General features: G+C 37.2%; 1 long non-coding RNA gene across 1 annotated transcript in view; it reads right to left on the bottom strand.

The window, feature by feature from the left end:
* The window catches only part of LOC107834415 (uncharacterized), a 10,714-nt gene extending 5,862 nt beyond the window's left edge, over nucleotides 1–4,852 (bottom strand). Inside the window, exon 1 of the long non-coding RNA XR_001660207.1 lies at nucleotides 4,718–4,852. This is a non-coding gene — a long non-coding RNA (uncharacterized LOC107834415). The remainder of the gene's footprint in view (nucleotides 1–4,717) is intronic.
* Nucleotides 4,853–8,685: the final 3,833 nt, after the last annotated feature.

The following is an 8,685-nucleotide window of genomic DNA, read 5'->3' as shown; positions in this document are numbered from 1 at the left end:
GTTTTTCTTAAAAAAAAAAAAAACATGATTTAATATTTTAGCTCTTACATTTGACGATGTGTCAGAAAGTTTACATGAAACCGCAAAGTTGCATTTAATGTTGTTTGATTTGTTTCCTGACTGTTGGCCATGATTTTGTGTTCATGGCTGAACAGCTGAAACTCATCAAACTCTAAACTTAGTTTGGATATGTTTACATTTTCACCACTATATTGTGTTACAAAATTAAACATGTCTATTCAGGACACATTGCATCCATATCTCTACTTACTGGGTATAATGAGTTCCTCCACAGGCCCAGTTCCCAAACACAGGTTGAAGACTGACAGGCATATCAGGAAGGACAATGGCAGAGACATATTTGCTTCCCAACAACTTGCCAGCTACAGACGTTCCTAAGAACTTTGCAAGATACTGAAAAGTCCAGGTCTATTTTATAGAAACAAAACATAAAAAAGAAACTATTAAATACAACAGAACAGAAGAAAAATAGTTAAATATTGATTACTAACTGTAAAAAGTCCACCACCAACCTTATAGATGTCGCTTCAGCTGGGGGAAAATGGAGCAGAGGAAGAGGGAAACAGCTTCTGGGTTCTCTGAGTGAATGTGTGTTTGTGTGTGTCAGCATTCAGGCTTTTATGTTCAACCAGTCAGTGAAGACCACACCCACCTACTGCCTGGGAGTGACGCCATGCATGCTAAGCCACATGTGTCAAACTCAAGGCCCGCGGGCCACATGTGGCCCGCCATGCCATGCCATGCCATTTTATGAATTTTATGAAGATCTAACTGACTTCATCAGTCAGTTGGATCTGTGTGATCCAAACAGATCACCTGAGCTCTGTCTGTGAGTGTTTTACCCTAAGCCAGGGGCCACCAACTCCAGTCCTCAAGGGCTACCATCCTGCAACTTTTAGATTCACTTCTGCTCCAAAATGTCAGAATTTTTTCGCCAGCATTCATTCCTCTCTGCAATAGGCTGGAAATGAGCAGTTTATTTGATCCAGGTGTGTTTGAGCAGAGACACATCTAAAAGTTGCAGGACGGTAGCCCTCGAGGACCAGAGTTGGTGACCCCTGCCCTAAGCTGTCTGGTGTGCACTTTTACCAGGATTTCTTTTTTTCTTTTTTTTTTTTTTTCCTGGTTTCGCTTCTCCGAAACCGACAAGTGTTAAGTCTGCAGATCCTCCAGAACGCCGCTCTCCTGGGTAACGTGCACCAAGGCTCCATTTGTTAAATCCGCTGGATGAGTTAATTCCAGCGGTTTTTAATTCTTCGCAGCGGCGGAGCCGCATCCACAGTGGTTGAGCAGCGGACTGCGCATGTTACAGTCTAATTAACTTTTGCATCGTCATTTATTTCCTCAAGATAAACTGCCGCCTCCTCAAATGGATTAACACAACGTTGCGGTCTGTAATGGAGACTTGAATTTAACGCCCCATTTCAACCAAAGGTTTTGTAATGTGCTTCCTAACCATTATTTTTTTTGTATAATTATTGATTTTTTTTTTTTAGCCATTTAGCCAAGACTCTGTAGAACCATTTGTCTCTGCTAATGACATCTTCAATACATTTTTTGATCCCAGGCTTAGTTTATGACAGAAACAGTTACCATAATATATTTTGAAGTGTTCATTTTATTTTTGAACCATTTTTAATTTTGAGGTGTTGATTTTATTTTTGAACCATTTTTAATTTTGAGGTGTTGATTTTATTTTTGAACCATTACATATTTGAAGTGTTGATTTTATTTTTGAACCATTATATATTTTGAAGTGTTGATATTATTTTTGAACCATTTTTACTTGTAAGTATTGATTTCATTTTTGAACCCTTATTTATTTGAAGTGTTGGTTAACTGAAAGACCTTTGACATGAATAGACCAGTATGGTAATCGAACCAATGACCTCAGCATTACCAGCACCATGCCCTAACCTGCTGAGCTAACCTACCTTCCAAACTGCTGAGTTTCCATGGATTTAAGAAGAACTTACATGATCTTACCACAATGAAGATTTGATAAAAGTGCTTATATTCTAATGTTTTTCAAAACAACACATATTTTATTTTCCAGAGATTTTGTATTTTGAAGTGTTGATTGTATTTTTGAACCATTATTTATTTTGAAGTGTTGATATTATTTTTTGAACCATTTTTAATTTTCAAGTGTTGATTGTATTTCAGAGATATTTTTATTTTAATGTGTTAATTTTATTTTTTTGCCATTTAACCAAGTCTCTGTAGAACCATTTGTCTCTGCTAATTACATCTTCAATGCAAATTTTCTGATCCCAGGCTTAGTTTATGGGCTGTAATCTGAAATTAGGCACAAATATAAGTTTGACAGTTGGTTCACCAAGTTACTGTGCTCTCTGAGAGGATCTGTGGTATAAGTATTTGACATTGTTCCATGCCCATTGTTGACATTAGTCTCTAACAAATTTTGGATCATCTACCAGGAACAGTGGAAAAAGCATGAGTTTCTATAGTGTAGTGGTCATCATGTTTGCTTCACATGCAAAAGGTCTCTGGTTCAAAACCAGACAGAAACAGATTTTACATGTTCTATTCATCACAGGTGTTTACTAAAGGTCAACAAGGGTTCTGTGGTGTCATGGTCTGTACAAAATTTTCATGCGTTGAATCTCACATCATCAACTTTGGAACCACAAACTAGAGGAGTTCAGTTCCTGCAGTGTAGTGGCTATCACATTTGTTTAACACGCAAAAGGTCTCTGGTTTGGAACCAGACAAACTATTTTTGTAGGTTATGCATCTCTTGGGATGCAGTGAGACAACAAGAGCCTTCCCTTTTCGTGATGGTTCATTTGCCAATCTACTTCAATGTAGGCTTCTTTGAAATCGAGACTACTTTACTTCAATTGCCAATTGGCAGTTCTATGGCGTAATGCACATGTGTCAAACTCAAGGCCTGCGGGCCACATGATTGACTTAAAATAAGTTTTGAGCACGAATTGACTACAAACTACATCTCCCATAATGCAATCCAATTGTTACAAGCCAACATTACGGCTTCTCGCCACTAGAGAGCAGCAGAGTCACCTCAAGCTGCTTATTCATTTTCCCAGTGAATAAAACTGAGACATCGACAAGCTAACATTAAAATGTCCAAGAAAAGAAAAATCGATTTACACCTTTTTCTCTCCAGAATCAGGAATCATACATATTTTACAACCATCAAAGAACTTTGAGGTGACTCATTAATTGAATGTCCACAACATCTATTAGATTTTTCTTTATGCTGAATATTTATTAGTAAGACAGTTTTGCGAAGGAAGTACAGCTTAATGCAGTAGCAGAAATAATCAAATCAGAAAAATCAGTCATCCTATCTTTCCCTAATGCTGACAATGAGAACTAAAAAGGGACCATTTGAGAGATGGATAGTGTATGGAATTTCGAACTCCAGAACCAATCCGACGATGAAGAACGTGTTCCAGCAGGAGGAGAGTCACAGCGCTGATCGATCAGGGCAGGCGTTACTGCAGGTCTGATGAGCTTTCATCTCTGCATGGATGTGAGGTCACACTGGCCTTGGGTGCTGGCAGGAAGAGTACTGATGTAGAGCTGCAGGTCGTGGATCTTAGGGTGACTTTCTGTAGCGGTTCTCCCTTCACCTTGTTTCAAGATCTTTCTGGTCTGCTGAGATGTAGGCGAGCTGACCGCATGGAAGGAAGGCCCCAGTTCCTCTTCTTTGTATTTGTTCTTTGTCTTTGCCTTTATCTTTGGGGTCTGAACTCACATGATGACAGAAGTGCAATTTAAGTGCAATTTAAGGCCACATGTTGCGGGGCTGATGAGTTGGTCCCCATGCACAGGACATTCTTCGACTATCTGTGGTTCTGGATCTACTTTAGCTGCAGAGTTCTTTGTCCATCTCAATTTTGGCTAAAATCTGCCTGGAGGATCCAACCAAAGGTTCCTCTTTTGCTTTCACCTTTTATAGGGTTTCTCCACCCTATAGATACACTTACATTGGCTGTCACTGTTGTCATGCTTGTTTTATTAGCTGCCTGCTGGGATACATGATCTCATATCCATCAATGTCTTAGAGACATTATGACCTGATCTCTGTGTTCATGTCCTGGTGTTGCTCAAATGTCTCCCTAAACTCTATACCTGCACAGTCTTTTTCTTCTAACAGTCTGAGTTGCAACAATCTGTTTCCAAATCATCAAACTCTGAGGTGTTGGTCATCTCTACTCTCCTTCTAGTTCCTCTTTCCTCTAATCCTTCACCTACTATCTACCTCCAACACAACATCAGTGATCTCTGATTGCAGTTACACATTTTACATCATTTCAAGTTCAGTATCAAAATCACATCTATAACCTCTTTAGCTTTAGATTTAGCAGTCATTTATAATATTATGATAATCAGGCCTGATTAGTTACTCTTATGATCATATTTTGAGTAATTATAGGTGTTCTTCTGAAAAGAAACCAGGAATCATCCATTATTCTTATTGTTTGAAACCAAAGTTACAGTTGTTCATTCTTACAAGAGAAAACATTATCAATACAAGTATTTTGCTTTGGGTCTTATTCAATTACTCATTTTGATAAGAATTTCTTATTTAAAACTTTCTTGTATTGAAATAAGGAATAGTCTCAACTATTTCTATAAATCCGCCGGCTGGAAATTTACTTCCTTTTATCATGAAGCCTGCTGTTCCTGTTTCATGGCTTTGCACCTCTCTCTCTCTCTCTCTCTCTCTCTCTTTCTCTGCCTGACTATGATTTCTAATGATTAAATACAAAAGGAAATAGGTTAAAAGCAAAGCTTGCATGAGACAAAACAAACACACAACCTCACTGATTTTATTTAAGTTTGATTTTACTTTTGGGTCTAGATGCTACTTTGTGTAATTTCATTTTAAAGGTAACTTCATGTATTGTTACTGATAACCTAAAATCTCCAGCATGGAAATAATGGGATGATCTTTGGTTATCTTGACATTGTAAAAAAGTATTAACCCTTCTATGTAACTTTGTTGCATGTTTTGGTGTTCAGCTCATGTTTGTCGTTGTGGGGGTTCAAAGTCACAANTTAATAGTGTAATTCTGTAAAGACAAAATATGTCTGGTGGTCTAGCTCTGATTTACATTTCTTGCTAAATTGTGGGTTTGAATATTGCAATACTTTCCTATAACAAAATAGACCTGCAGAAAGAAATTAATAATAAAATATCTTACATATGCATAGTTGTATGCTCTGTATAGAGATTTACCTTAGCTTTGATTGTATATTTCACAATTTTGTAATTTATCATTGTTTATTAAACTCTGAAAGCTGTGTGGCTTTGTTAATATTCTGTCCTAGAATGGAGTAAGATGTGCCCCTTTTTTTGTTGAGCACCTGCCCCTTTAGTGGTCTCTGCACGGCCCTGGAGAGCTCACTACAAAAATATGAAATTTCACCAAGTATTTTTGGTCTAGTTTCTAGTGCAAATATCTTAGCACACTTGAAGTAAAACAAAACTAATTTAAAAGTAACTTTTTAGCAAGATAAAGAGGCTTGTTTTTACTTCCTAATAATAATAATTCATTAATATTGGTAATGTATTTGTTCCATTGGCAGATTATTTTACTAATAACAAGGTATTTTTCCCATGTTATAAACAATGAGTACTGTCCGAAAGCACAAGGCAATGGAGACAAGAGGTAAAAACGCGTTTCCGGTGAGTAGGAAACCCGTTTTTGCCATTGCCAAAAAATCTGAATGGGAATTCTTTAGACAAAAGATAAATTTATTAATGCTAAAGAACAAATAAATCTGTCTTAGGTCCCTCTAGGACAAAGTGGAGGACATTTTCTACTCTACTGACAGTGCAAATCTTGCAAATCAGTTCATCAAAGTCCACCTTTTGGGCACAGATTTACCTTTTGCAAAAGTAGTTGAGATCACATTTGCAGGGTGTGGGTTATTTGGCTCAAAGACCAAGAATTGACATGTTGTGGCATCTTGATAAAACGCTAGGAAACCATCTAAAATATTTTTTGGTTTTGTTTTCTGACCCTTTGTGACAAAATTAAGTAGAATAAAACATGATGGGAGATGTGTTCTGATAAGTTAACAAATAGCATCTAAAACTGCAAGACTGTAATAAATAAAAATCAAGGAGAATGTTACCAAAAACCGCATTTGACTTGCCTTTTGTAACTCTTGGTATCAGGTTTAATCACATTACAGTAACAAACTTCACTGTGACGATGGGAGTTTAAGCAATTTATTCACTAAGTGGCAACAGTGGAAAGAAAGCAGATATGGTCTTCCAGAACGTTTAAAATAGAAATCTGAAAAGTATCCATTGAGTTGAGCTGTTTAGCAACAAAGAGAAACAATTTTAAAATTTCCAACCCGGACAGCCTCCTGTTATGAAACAGTGAGGGTAATTTTCCCCTAACGTTGTAACCAAGACGACTTATGTTTAGTCACCATAAAACCAGATAGATATTTAAGCATGGAATCTGGAGCTCACTCTTCTGTCAGAGATGGAAAATACAGTGTGGCTTTACGTTCTGGTAAAGATCCAGAGAAGCTGATTTAGGTTACAAACATCTGAAAACAATCTCCATGACTAAAACTATAGGTTTCCTGTTTCTTTTGTTGTCCTTTAGTTTTTGAACTTAGAAACTGCAGAAGAAGTCCAATATCCGTAAAGTTTTTTTCAAGCTGTTGGTCTGCATTTTGTTGCGCGTAATTGAAGTTTTGAAATTGGGGTAATAATTCTAGAAATGTTCAAAATGTAAAATCCTGGGGCCCTTTACTGGTGGTTCAGATTGGTTTGAACGATGACACTGCCTTGAACATTCTCCTTAACTTTTTCACATTGTAACATTTTAAAACCACATTCATTCCTGTGTGATTTTCATATAACATTTGTATCAGTTCTGAGATTCCATAACACACAGCAGATGTTGCTGTTTAATATGTCAAAAAACTTCAGATCTTGATGTTCTCAGAAGCTGCCAGTCTAGATGGCTTACTTCTATGTTTTTGTTGTTATTGATGTTATTTGGTTGGAGATTCTTAATGCACCATCACTGGGATAGGGTAGTATTAAAAGAGACACTACAATTACAAAAAAGTCACAAAAAACAAATGAAGCTTACGCCAATGTTTATTTATTCCTTCTTTACCAATCAATCAATCAATCAAATTGTATTTGTATAGCACATTTCAGTAGCAAGGCATTTCAAAGTGCTTTACATAATTAAAATAAAAACAGCATGTGAGAAAGAGTTAAAAAAAAATCATTAAAACGCAAACAGTGAGAAAGAGAAATAAAAAGCTGTTTCCAACCCTTTTGACTTTAGTCAAAACGGTGTTTAACAAGGACTCTAACCTCAGAAACAGTGAGAAAGAGAAATAAAAAGAAAGTAAGAAATAGATAAAAAGAAAAGATAAAAACATTAAAAACATCAGATAAAAACATTAAAAACATCAAAAACATTGAGGACATCAAAACCCACACTCTAATCCTAATTTAGCCATAAGCAAGTCTAAACAGGTGGGTTTTAAGTTGAGATTTAAAGGCACCCAGTGTTTCAGCTGTTTTACAGTTTTCTGAAAGTTTATTCCAGATTTGTGGTGCATAGAAACTGAATGCTGCTTCTCCTTGTTTGGTTCTGGTTCTGGGGATGCAGAGCAGACCAGAACCAGAAGATCTGAGGGGTCTAGATGGTTGGTACAGCAATAACAGATCTTTAATGTATTGTGGTGCTAAACTGTTCAGTGATTTATAAACTAACAACAGTATTTTAAAGTCTATTCTTTGAGCTACAGGGAGCCAGTGTAGGGACTTTAAAACTGGTGTTATGTGCTCCATCTTCCTGGTTTTAGTGAGAACGTGAGCAGCAGCGTTCTGGATCAGCTGCAGCTGTTTGATTGATTTATTAGTCAGACCTGTGAAGACGCTGTTGCAGTAATCAATGCGGCTAAAGATAAACACATGGATGAGTTTCTCTAGATCGCGGTGAGACATTAGTCCTCTAATCCTGGAGATGTTCTTCAGGTGATAGAAGGCCGACTTTGTGACTGTTTTAATGTGGCTCTGAAGGTTCAGGTCAGAGTGCATCACTACTCCCAGGTTTCGGTCTGATCGCTGGTTTTTAGTTGTAATAACTGAAGCTGTGCATTGATTCTAGTTCGCTCCTCTTTAGGCCCAAAGATAATAAATTCAGTTTTGTTTCTGTTCAGCTGGAGAAAGTTTTGGCACATCCACACATTTATCTGTTCTAAGCATCTGTGCAGTGATTGGATGAGTTCAGAGTCACCTGGTGACATCGTGATGTAGAGCTGTGTATCATCCGTGTAGTTATGGTAGTTGATCTTATTTCCTGTTATAACCTGAGCAAGTGGGAGCATATAAATATTGAAAAGAAGTGGTCCTAGGATTGAACCTTGGGGTACCCCACATGTGACCTTTGACCTCTCTGATGAGAAGTTTCCGATTGAAACAAAGAAATCCCTGATTCAAACCAGAGAGCCCAGACACCCTGCAGAGGAAACCCATTTCAGCCGCTTCTGTCCTCGGTTCCAGAATTAGCCTAATAAGCTAATTAGGTAGCCTAATTAGCCTATTTATTAATTATAATTAGGCTACCTAATTAGCCTAATAAGCTAATTAACCTAATAAGCTAATTAGGTAGCCTAATT

This window comes from Poecilia formosa, unplaced genomic scaffold (genome assembly GCF_000485575.1).
Source record: "Poecilia formosa unplaced genomic scaffold, Poecilia_formosa-5.1.2 Scaffold615, whole genome shotgun sequence".
Taxonomy (NCBI): domain Eukaryota; kingdom Metazoa; phylum Chordata; class Actinopteri; order Cyprinodontiformes; family Poeciliidae; genus Poecilia; species Poecilia formosa.
The sequence above is the reverse complement of the archived record's forward strand: the minus strand, read 5'-3'. Positions and strand labels throughout refer to the sequence as shown.